A 9,639-nucleotide genomic window follows, 5' to 3' on the forward strand; every position below is an offset into this window, starting at 1 on the left:
CTTGGTTTATATCGAAATCCTTCGACATTCTTTTTTACAAATGCTTATTTTGTGCATTCGTCACATCCAAGTGCTGCTTCCGTGTACGAGCAGTCAGTGCAAGCTAGATTAAAGTGATTCTTACAATTTAAAAATTATTTAGAATAATTTTTTTATTTAGAATAAAAATTATAAAGAATAATTTTTAATATAACTCAGATGGGATTCGTCTGAAAGTCATATACATCTAGGATGGCTGGAGGGTGAGTAAATAATGCTAAAAATAATTTTAATTTTTGGGTGAACTATCCCTTTAAGATGCTACGTCAGAGACATCAGTTTTTACTCCCACCCAAATTCAGCCCTCTGCCAAAATAAAACAAGATTCAAACTTCATAACAACTATTGAGACTTCATTGTGTAAGAAACCCGAGTTGTCAGTATCCTCAGTCTAAGCATCACTCTTCCTAACCGTCTTCCGTCTCTCCTCCCCTCCAAACACTCGGCTGCAAAGGTGAAGACTTAATTGAACCTGGTTTGGAGGTGACTGCAGAAGCCGGCCACACTCGCAGCAATTAACTGAAATGTCAGGCGCTTCTAATTCGAGTTATTCTGTCTGTCTGTGGTGGAAAGGGCTTCCTCCATGGGTCATTGGCTACCAATTTAAAATGGAAATTGACATCCATTTATTCCCATTTTCGCTGCAGACTCCTCCAAAATGAACCGTGCCTTTTAACCCAAGCGAGGAGAGGGAAGAGTAGCTCGCAAGAGGCTTTTTTTAAATTTATTTATTTAATTTTGTGCTATTCTGAATAATGGATAATGCAGCAGTAATACAGCAAACAAAAACAGTAGGAAGAACATCATAATTCTCCGGCTCTCCAGAACTGGCTAAATGTGTTTAAATCAGCAGAATCAACCAAAGGACCTTTAATGCAAGGGAAGTTACATTTGTTAAAGACAATGTCTATTAGGATTGTCTCTAAGGTTCATTAAAGACAACATTTCCCCTGTAAAATTTAGCACGAAAAGCATGCATCATTAAATATGGAAATCCTGAATTTTATTAGCAATCTGCTAGATCTGAGCTGACGCCAATTAAATTAAAAGAAGATATCATTTATTAAGCTAGAGTTCATATTCTGTTAAATATGAAATGTAATTTTCTTCTCGTATTGATTAATTGCTGCTGGTGCATTGTTCAAAGACCCATGTAACATTTCAGCGAAAGGACATTGTTTATTCATTAAAATTTTAAACCATCCTTTTTGCTTGATGCTCCTCAGCTACAAATGAAATGGCTGTGATTTAAAACTATAAATTAATAAATACATTTGAAAGTGTAAAAAGAAAACGCAAACCTCCTATTTTTCATTAGAGGGCTTTAATATTTCATTCACCCCACTGATGCTAATTTTTCTCATCTGCTTCTCTCTTTCACAAACCCACACATATTTAATCAGTCAGAGTTTTTTTTTTTTTAAACAGGCGGCCCTCTGACATTAACATCTACAAAAGAGTATCTATATATCATTCACAGATAAATTCATATATTAAATAACATAGAAATGAAGTAAAACACTGCTATTTACCAATACGCATCCAATATCTGTGTATTGATTAATGTTACTGATTACTTTATCTTTGTCTCAAGGCAAGGTGTTTATTTTTGAGCGGATATTTCACAAGTGCAGATTCTCCTCTCATACGATTTCATTGACGTTATAAAAATATCAACAGCAATATCACACACAGGACACCAGGCAGACTTCCCTCTTGCCCACATGTGAGTATTCCACACACAATTTTCCACAACCTACCAGGCAGACTGAAGAAGGGGACGGGGAGGGCGAACAGAGTGGAGATGTGTTGATTGGTACTTGTTAAAGTATGATGTATGGCCCTCTCAGAGAGTACAGCTATCTGGAAGTCATTACAGTGGTCTCTCTTATTCTCCAACCAAAGTGAACTCTACATTTTAAAGGAGAATGTCCAGCCCTTTAATATCTGAATATAAATGGAGTGGTTATTTTAGAATGAGTGTGTGATTTATTACAGATACTTTGTCAAATTAAGTATACTTTGGGGTTGGGAGTTCGACTGAGCTCTGAAGTTTGCCGCTATGGTTCAATTCACACTTTGCTCACTGTTGTAGGATGTCACCGTTTGATTAATGTGATGGAGGACATCCGGGCTGGTGGATAAGAAGGATAGGTTATGATCACCATGAGTTTCTGTCATGGTGGAATGTCTAATATGATCATGTTTGGATGGTGTGTGCCTACAGAAATGGACACACATGGTTCCGACTGGTCTCTTTGTTTTCTCTGCACACAAAAAGTATTCTCGTAGCTTCATAAAATTAAGGTTGAATAAAAGGTATTTCATAGGGCCTTAAAACTATGTAATTTTTATTAAACTTTTAATAAATTGATGTTAAATTCTGCAAGATTCATGATTTCAATTAATTAGACATGCTTTTTGTTAAATATTTTTTAAATGTAACCAATAAAATAGAGTCTAAAAAAATTAGAATGGAATTTAGGAAAAAAAGTTTTCGTAGGGCCCTCTTTATTTCATTTGTGTCTTTGTTTTTCTTTAGTTGTTCTTTAGTTTGTTACTTGCATCTAGGTTCTTATCATTAATAATAAAGGCTCCTGTAGGCTCAGTAGTTGTTCACCATAATCCTGTGGCACTGACATGTGATTATTATTTTTTTTATTATTATTATTTTTTTTTTAAAGAGGGGGGGGATGAAATGCTTTGTTTTAATAGATAAAATAACTATAGTCTCCACTTGAATCATCTATTATTAAATTACTTTTCCTGTTGTTCTATGTTTTTTTCATAGTATCGGTTCAGTAGTTGTATCAAGATATTTTAGTCAGGTATCATATCGAAGTCAAAATTTTGGTATCGTGACAACACTACTGTACAGTACACACCACAGTTATGTCACATGCAGTTGCGCACACATTGTGGTGGCAGAAAAACACTGGTAATAGGTGGAGGAAGACGGGTAAAATCCACAGAATAAGAAAAAAAAAGGTTTTGCCTTTGGATGTCACAATCAGAATGCAAATCTTTTTTATTGAATACTGTTGTCAAAGACGCCATTTGAAGGTTGACGTAGACATTTAAACAGACAGACTATGGATGAAAACTGCTATGATTTCTCTGCTTTTATCATAAATTTGATTTAAACAATTTGTCTACATAATATTCACATATGCAGTTCATAGGTGACATATTGTATTAGCCCTACAGTTACAGCATGAAATACTATTTAAAAAATTATAATATTTTACATATCATTTACCAATTTTATCTCACATTTCTGACTTTATTCTAACAAATGCAAGTTTTGCCTATTATTTGCCTATTATATTTGCCTATATTTCCTAGTTTATATCTCCTTTATAACTCGATTTTACTCAAGTTTGTCAGTTCTGAGGAAAAAAACTCAGAAGTGTGGGATATAAACCAAGGAGAAAAGAGAGAATGATGAGTTGATTTTTCTTATCAGAATTGTAAAAATATAATCTTGGAATTGTGTGAATAAAATTTTAATTTTGAAATATAAACTCAAATTTACCTTTTTAAAATTTATTTAAAAAAAAAAAACTGTTTGCAAACATTGAATTGGTCTATAGAGTACAAGTGGTATGGACCACTTTTATGCTACTGTTATTTAAAAAAAGAATAAATATATCAAAGCCCCTATCCCCATTCATAGTAATAACATTGGATCTGTGTTGATAAATAAAGATTCATCTGATTTATTTTCCAGGTTTTCTGGCATTCACAGCTTAAAAACAAAGACTGCAAGACAAATAGTTTTGCAACGCTTGCTAATGCCCATACAATTAACACAAAGTTCTCTTTTGAGAATCCAATTAAAACTTTTGAGCTCTGGAACCACCACGTTTTGTTTTCTTCACGCTTGTGTAAATAGCTGGACTAATTATCACATGCCACAGTCCCCCCTTCTCTAAACGCAACATTTTCAACAAAACCCTTCAACAACAATCCATCCAGTATCTCTCACCTTCAACCTAGAGGAACCTACACGCTATAAGGCTGCAGACGGCGTGTGAGGGAGGATAGGTATAGCGTTCACTGTTCATGGGGACTTATCTGTGAGTTTTGGGCAATGGCAGAGCTGTGAAGACTGGTGACAGTAGACAGGTGTTCGCTTTACCTCTCAACACAGGCTTGTCAGACAGCATAGCAAAGCCTTTGTGCTCTTAAAGTGTAGTGACATCACAGACGCATCACTGAATCTGACTTTTTCCCCTTTCCATCTCAATTTTGCCCTATATTTGCACCTAGGAATAGTTGACCCAAAAATGAAAATTCTGTCATTGTTTACACACCCTTGTGTCTTTCTAAACTTGAATGCTGTTGTTTTTCTAAGGAACACACACAAAATGAATATAAAATAAATAAATAAAAAAATACAGCAAACTATATTGTGGAACGACAAGCGGATGAGAAATTTTTATTGTTAGCAGAATTATCCCTTTAATCAAATCTATCTGTTAGTTCCATCCCTTTCTTAACTAAATAAGGACGCTGACATTTAATGTACCAGGAGGCAATATTGTGTTTCTTACAGTTTGGCACTTTTTCATATTTTGTAATAAAGAGATATTGGTGGTTGGATCTGTAGATTTGCTTTCCGAATTCCCCTCGAGCTTCATTTATATTTCATATTTTGTGTTTCACGTGGAATTAACAGCTGTGATTTGTTTTTGCCATCTGTAAGCGATTACTTGGACTTTATTTGGCTTTGTAACAATGGCGTGTTTTCGTCTTTGCATCCCTCTCGACAGGCAAAGCAGATCTCTGACAGGTGCTGAGGCTTTTGCTCAGGAGACTTGGAGAGTTGAGTTACTACTGCATTATTCAACTGAGCTTGGATAAACAAACAGCGCTCCTCCGCCAAACAATGCGCTCTAACAAGGCAACACTGTGTAGTACAGGCCCCTGTGCTAGATACTGTACTCACAATTTTCATTTTCAAAAAAATAACTACCTACATCTCCTCCCTTCTCTGTGGATATTACTGATGTCCTCCTCCTCCTCCTCACCCCCATCTCTTTTTGTCTTTGGTCACACAGCGCCCAATTTGTGTCTGTGTGTGTGTGTATGTTTAATCTCTAGGACTGACATTTTGTAACTGATTTTAATCGGAACTGTTTGTTCAGACTGTGTTGTCAATATCTGTTTTAACTACATCGGTTGTCATAATGACTTAAGCTCAGCACGGTGCCAAAAGATGGGAAATTTGCAATCTGCGCAAATTTTCAAACATTTTTTAGTTTTTCACTAAGCACACATAAACAGTGTTCAAAAACACAAATATGTACATTCTTGTTGCTTACACGTGACACCAGAAGACATTCAAGTTAAAAGTTGTGCCCACTAGCTGTCTCTCACAAACACCACACTTGCATATTTTCAGCTACTTCCTGGCGTCAGTTTTCTGGTCCACAGGCGACCCAATGCTGCAATTTTCACTAGGTATAAAAGCTGCAAATGGACTCTTGTTTTGTCAACTTTGAAAAGACTTCATAGCATTATAGACGTCGCCATCTTTGATATTTACATTAGTAAATGTCTGTGGTGAAAGGAGAAGTCCACTTCCAAAACAAAGATTTACATATAATGTACTCACCCCTTGTCATCCAAGATGTTCATGCCTTTCTTTCTTTAGTCGTAAAGAAATTGTTTTTTGAGGAAAACATTTCTCCTTTTTTTCTTCATATAATGGACTGATATGGTGCCCCGATTTTGAACTTCCACAATGTAGTTTAAATGTGGCTTAAAACGATTCAAAATGCTATTTTCATCAAAACAAAAAAACAAAAAAAAAAAACAATTTAAATACTTTTTAATCTCAAACGCTTGTCTTGCCTTTCTCTCCCTGAACTCTGTGTATTCTGGTTCAAGACAGTTAGGGTATGTCGAAAAACTCCAATCGTATTTTCTCTCTCAACTTCAAAAATCAATCCTACAGAAGTACCGACCCAGTCATTGTAAAGTGAACATGCAAAAAAGATCAAATACCCTTAACAAAAAAGGTAAAACACCGATATAGTTGAGGGAGAACATGAGATGGGAGTTTTTCAACATACCCTAACTGTCATGAACCGGAACAAAAACAGTCCAGGCAGAGTAAGACAAGATGAGCATTTGGCATTAAAAAGTATATAAATTGTATTATTTTTATTAAAATAACCAATCATTACGCTAGAGAAAAATCCTGAAATGTTTTCCTTAAAAAACATAATTTCTTTACGACTGAAGAAAGAAAGACATGAACATCTTGGATGACAAGGGGGTGAGTACATTATCTGTAAATTGTTGTTCTGGAAGTGGACTTCTCCTTTAACAGGTGCAGGGCTCGCTAAATAACTAGCCTGACTTTCTGGGGCTGTTGTGTTTTCCACTTGGGCTACCAAAATGCATCATCTTGATTTGTTATATATAATCCCTTTACTAATTTGCATTGTTCACTTGCTTGTAGCGGTGAAACGGGTTGTAGTTGATAATTTGCACAAGTTTCTAAGTTTTAAAATTCAAGTATTTATACCAAATGCAAAAACAGGAGAAAGAGAATTCGGTACTCGCACACTGTTATTTGCATGCAAAAGCAGAGAGGCACACATTTCAGACAGTGTATAAACACAGAATTGTTTTGTCTTTTATGTCTCCTTGCACTTGACTGGACAAATACAAAAAAAAAAAATATATAAAAAAAAAATATATATATATATATATGTTTGTAACATAGCTATCCTGTCTTGCTGAAATATTTCTGATAATTTGCTGTGAACCCACTATTTCTTAAGAATGTGTCAGGTAGACTGTCGTTGTTCTGATTACTTTGTTTAATAATAAAGAATGTAGCTTAGACATATTTTTTATTTACAAACTGTATTGTTTCATTATTGGTTAACGTATCCACCATTATTGTTTTACAGTAAAGGGTTTACAGTTCAGCAGCTAAACGATTCGCTTGCATAAAACAAAATGTTTTTATGTCATTATTTTAAGAACGGATTGCAGCACTGTATTTTTGTTTTACGTAAAGGTGCAAGGTGCGTTTTGAGGGGGGTCCCCCATTAAAAATCACATTCCGTATTCCGGGCAAACGTGTAAAATACACGTTTTTTGTTTCCCCTGGTAAATTTGCATTCCAGGGGCTAAATATGATGTCAACCAGCAACATCAAAAACAACTTAATTTGTTACCCCGCTGAATATAAATTTTTAGTTTAGTCAACTTGAAGTTTTAACTTGGATTTTTTAGTTGACTAAACTAAAAAGTTAAAGTCAGCAGGGTAACAAATTATTTTAAGTTAAAACAACTTTTTTTTTTTTTTTTTTTTTTTTTTTGCAGTGCGCAGACTTGACAACGCAGATGGTACCGCTAGTTAACTTGCTAAAGTAATCCTCTCTCTACCAATCACAACAGGCTTGGCCAGTTGGCCAATCAGAGCAGAATAGGCTTATGGAAGGGAGGAACTTACAGACAATACACTCAAAACTGATAAATGACAAATGGCTTTATGTATAAATGTATATTTTGAGAAAATTACAATGTTTTCTGACCATAGATGCACTTAAACCTGTTGTAGAAGACTCCAACACAATATTCGGGCACTTAAATTAAAACAACAACAACAACAACAACAACAACAACAAAAACAAACAAACATATGACCTGCTCTTTAATAATGTTTGACCTTTATTAGTTATGCTACTAGTTTTTACTGTGGTATCAAAGAAAAGCGTTCTTTAAAATAAAAAACGTTTTCTGATCTGTGACTCAAAACCTGTATTATGATCCAAGCCGTGATATTTGTGATCCGTTGCACCCCTAAACTATTGACTTGTTTTTTGAAGAAAAAATACAGTCATTGAAGTTTTCAATCATGCTTATTTGTCCACAGCAAAGTTCAGACAATATTTTTATTCTGGGTAGTTAAATTCATTTTAGGCTACCAAAATGTGAAGTATGTCTTCCCAAAGGGCTACCTGGGATTTTTAAATTTTGTGAGCCCTGGATAGTCACTGATAGCAGGGAACAGAAAAGGAAATTGACATCAATTATAGCCCATTCACACAGAATGTGTTTTTTTGTTTTTTTCCATTGTTTTTTCTATGTAATTATTTGCTAGGCATGCGCGTTTGACTGTAGACTAGCATCTTTTGCAGGATCTTGTGCAAGACACAGCAATCTAAAAAGGTGGCGTACAAGTTAAAAAGGAAGTAAATTACACAAATTTCTAAGCTACTGTGTAAATGTGAGTCAAACCTGTTACATGGTTGTTTATTCTCTCTATCCCTCTCTCTTTTTTATCTTTCCCCTTCCTTGTTCTTCTCTCTTGCATTCCTCTCCGTAGTCATCAGGTAGCAATTTCACCTCCTTCTAATACCATCACAGTGATACTTGTCCTCTTCAGCTGCTCATTTGTTCGCTCTCTCTCCTTTTCTGTGACCTTCTCTTTTTCCTCTTCCTTCGTTCCGCTTTTCTCCTTCTACCTGACTTCTCTTCCTCGCTTACAGAGCGCTGGTCTAGTTTTCACCATAATAACTTAACACTTCAGATCGCATTAGTCCATGTCCCCACAACAAGGCAGCATGACCTACGAAGTCAAAGAGCACACTCTTCCGTTTGCCTGTAGTAGCTATTTATCAAGACAGCCCGGGGCTTGCTATGATTCAGCCCAGAATAAATCCGGATGAGAGCCTGCAACGGTGACCTGTAGCTGCAGTTCCTCTGCAAATGTCACATGAACCTGCTGACATGTAAACCACAAAGCTGGAATGTAGTTTGGGTGTTTTTAGACCATTTTGATTTATTATGAATGTAGAAACAAAAGAAATACAGTCCAAATAAGAGTTTCAGAGCCTGGTTGAAAACAACTTGCCATTTATATTATGAGATTATGAAAAATAATTGGCTCTTTTTCAAACGGACATGCAATATTGGCAAGGTGTACAAATGAGGAGAGTGCCAGAGCTGGATAATTATTTTGGATTACTGAATGAATGACAGAAAGAGAATAAGATAATAAGGAGAAGCCCAACATCTACAGGCAAAAGAGAGACAAAAACAGAAAAGACATACAGAGAAGCATCCAAGGCTCAGCGCTTTCTGCTGCAGCTGCTGCCGAACCCTGAGGAAGTCATTACAGGACCTGTGACCTCACTGGTGCAGCCCCTCCGACAGGCCACCCACTGGCATGATGTCATACTTCACATGTCAGGCCTCATCAGTGCTCTGCTGGCCATTGGAGACGATCGAGCAGCGCGGCACAAACCAGGAGGACGCCATTATGACAAAGACAATGTGTTAATATCAAACACGCTGCAACTGACAACAGCAGCTTTACGCTGCCCCCAAGACACAATGTGTCAGAGTCTAAACACAGTGTGAGACAAAGTGCTGGGATTTTATCAACTAATTTTCTGATAGCTAGCACATGCATTGTGGGTAAAGGTGTATGACATTCAAGGTGAAACTGATAAAAATAAGACGTCTATTTCAGTATGAGAATATCAAAATCTTAACCATACTGTGAAACACAGGAATAGTTTAGCTAAAAATGAAATTTTGAGATTTCGATGAATCTGTTTCTTCATCGGA

This window comes from Labeo rohita, chromosome 8 (genome assembly GCF_022985175.1).
Source record: "Labeo rohita strain BAU-BD-2019 chromosome 8, IGBB_LRoh.1.0, whole genome shotgun sequence".
Taxonomy (NCBI): Eukaryota; Metazoa; Chordata; class Actinopteri; order Cypriniformes; family Cyprinidae; genus Labeo; species Labeo rohita.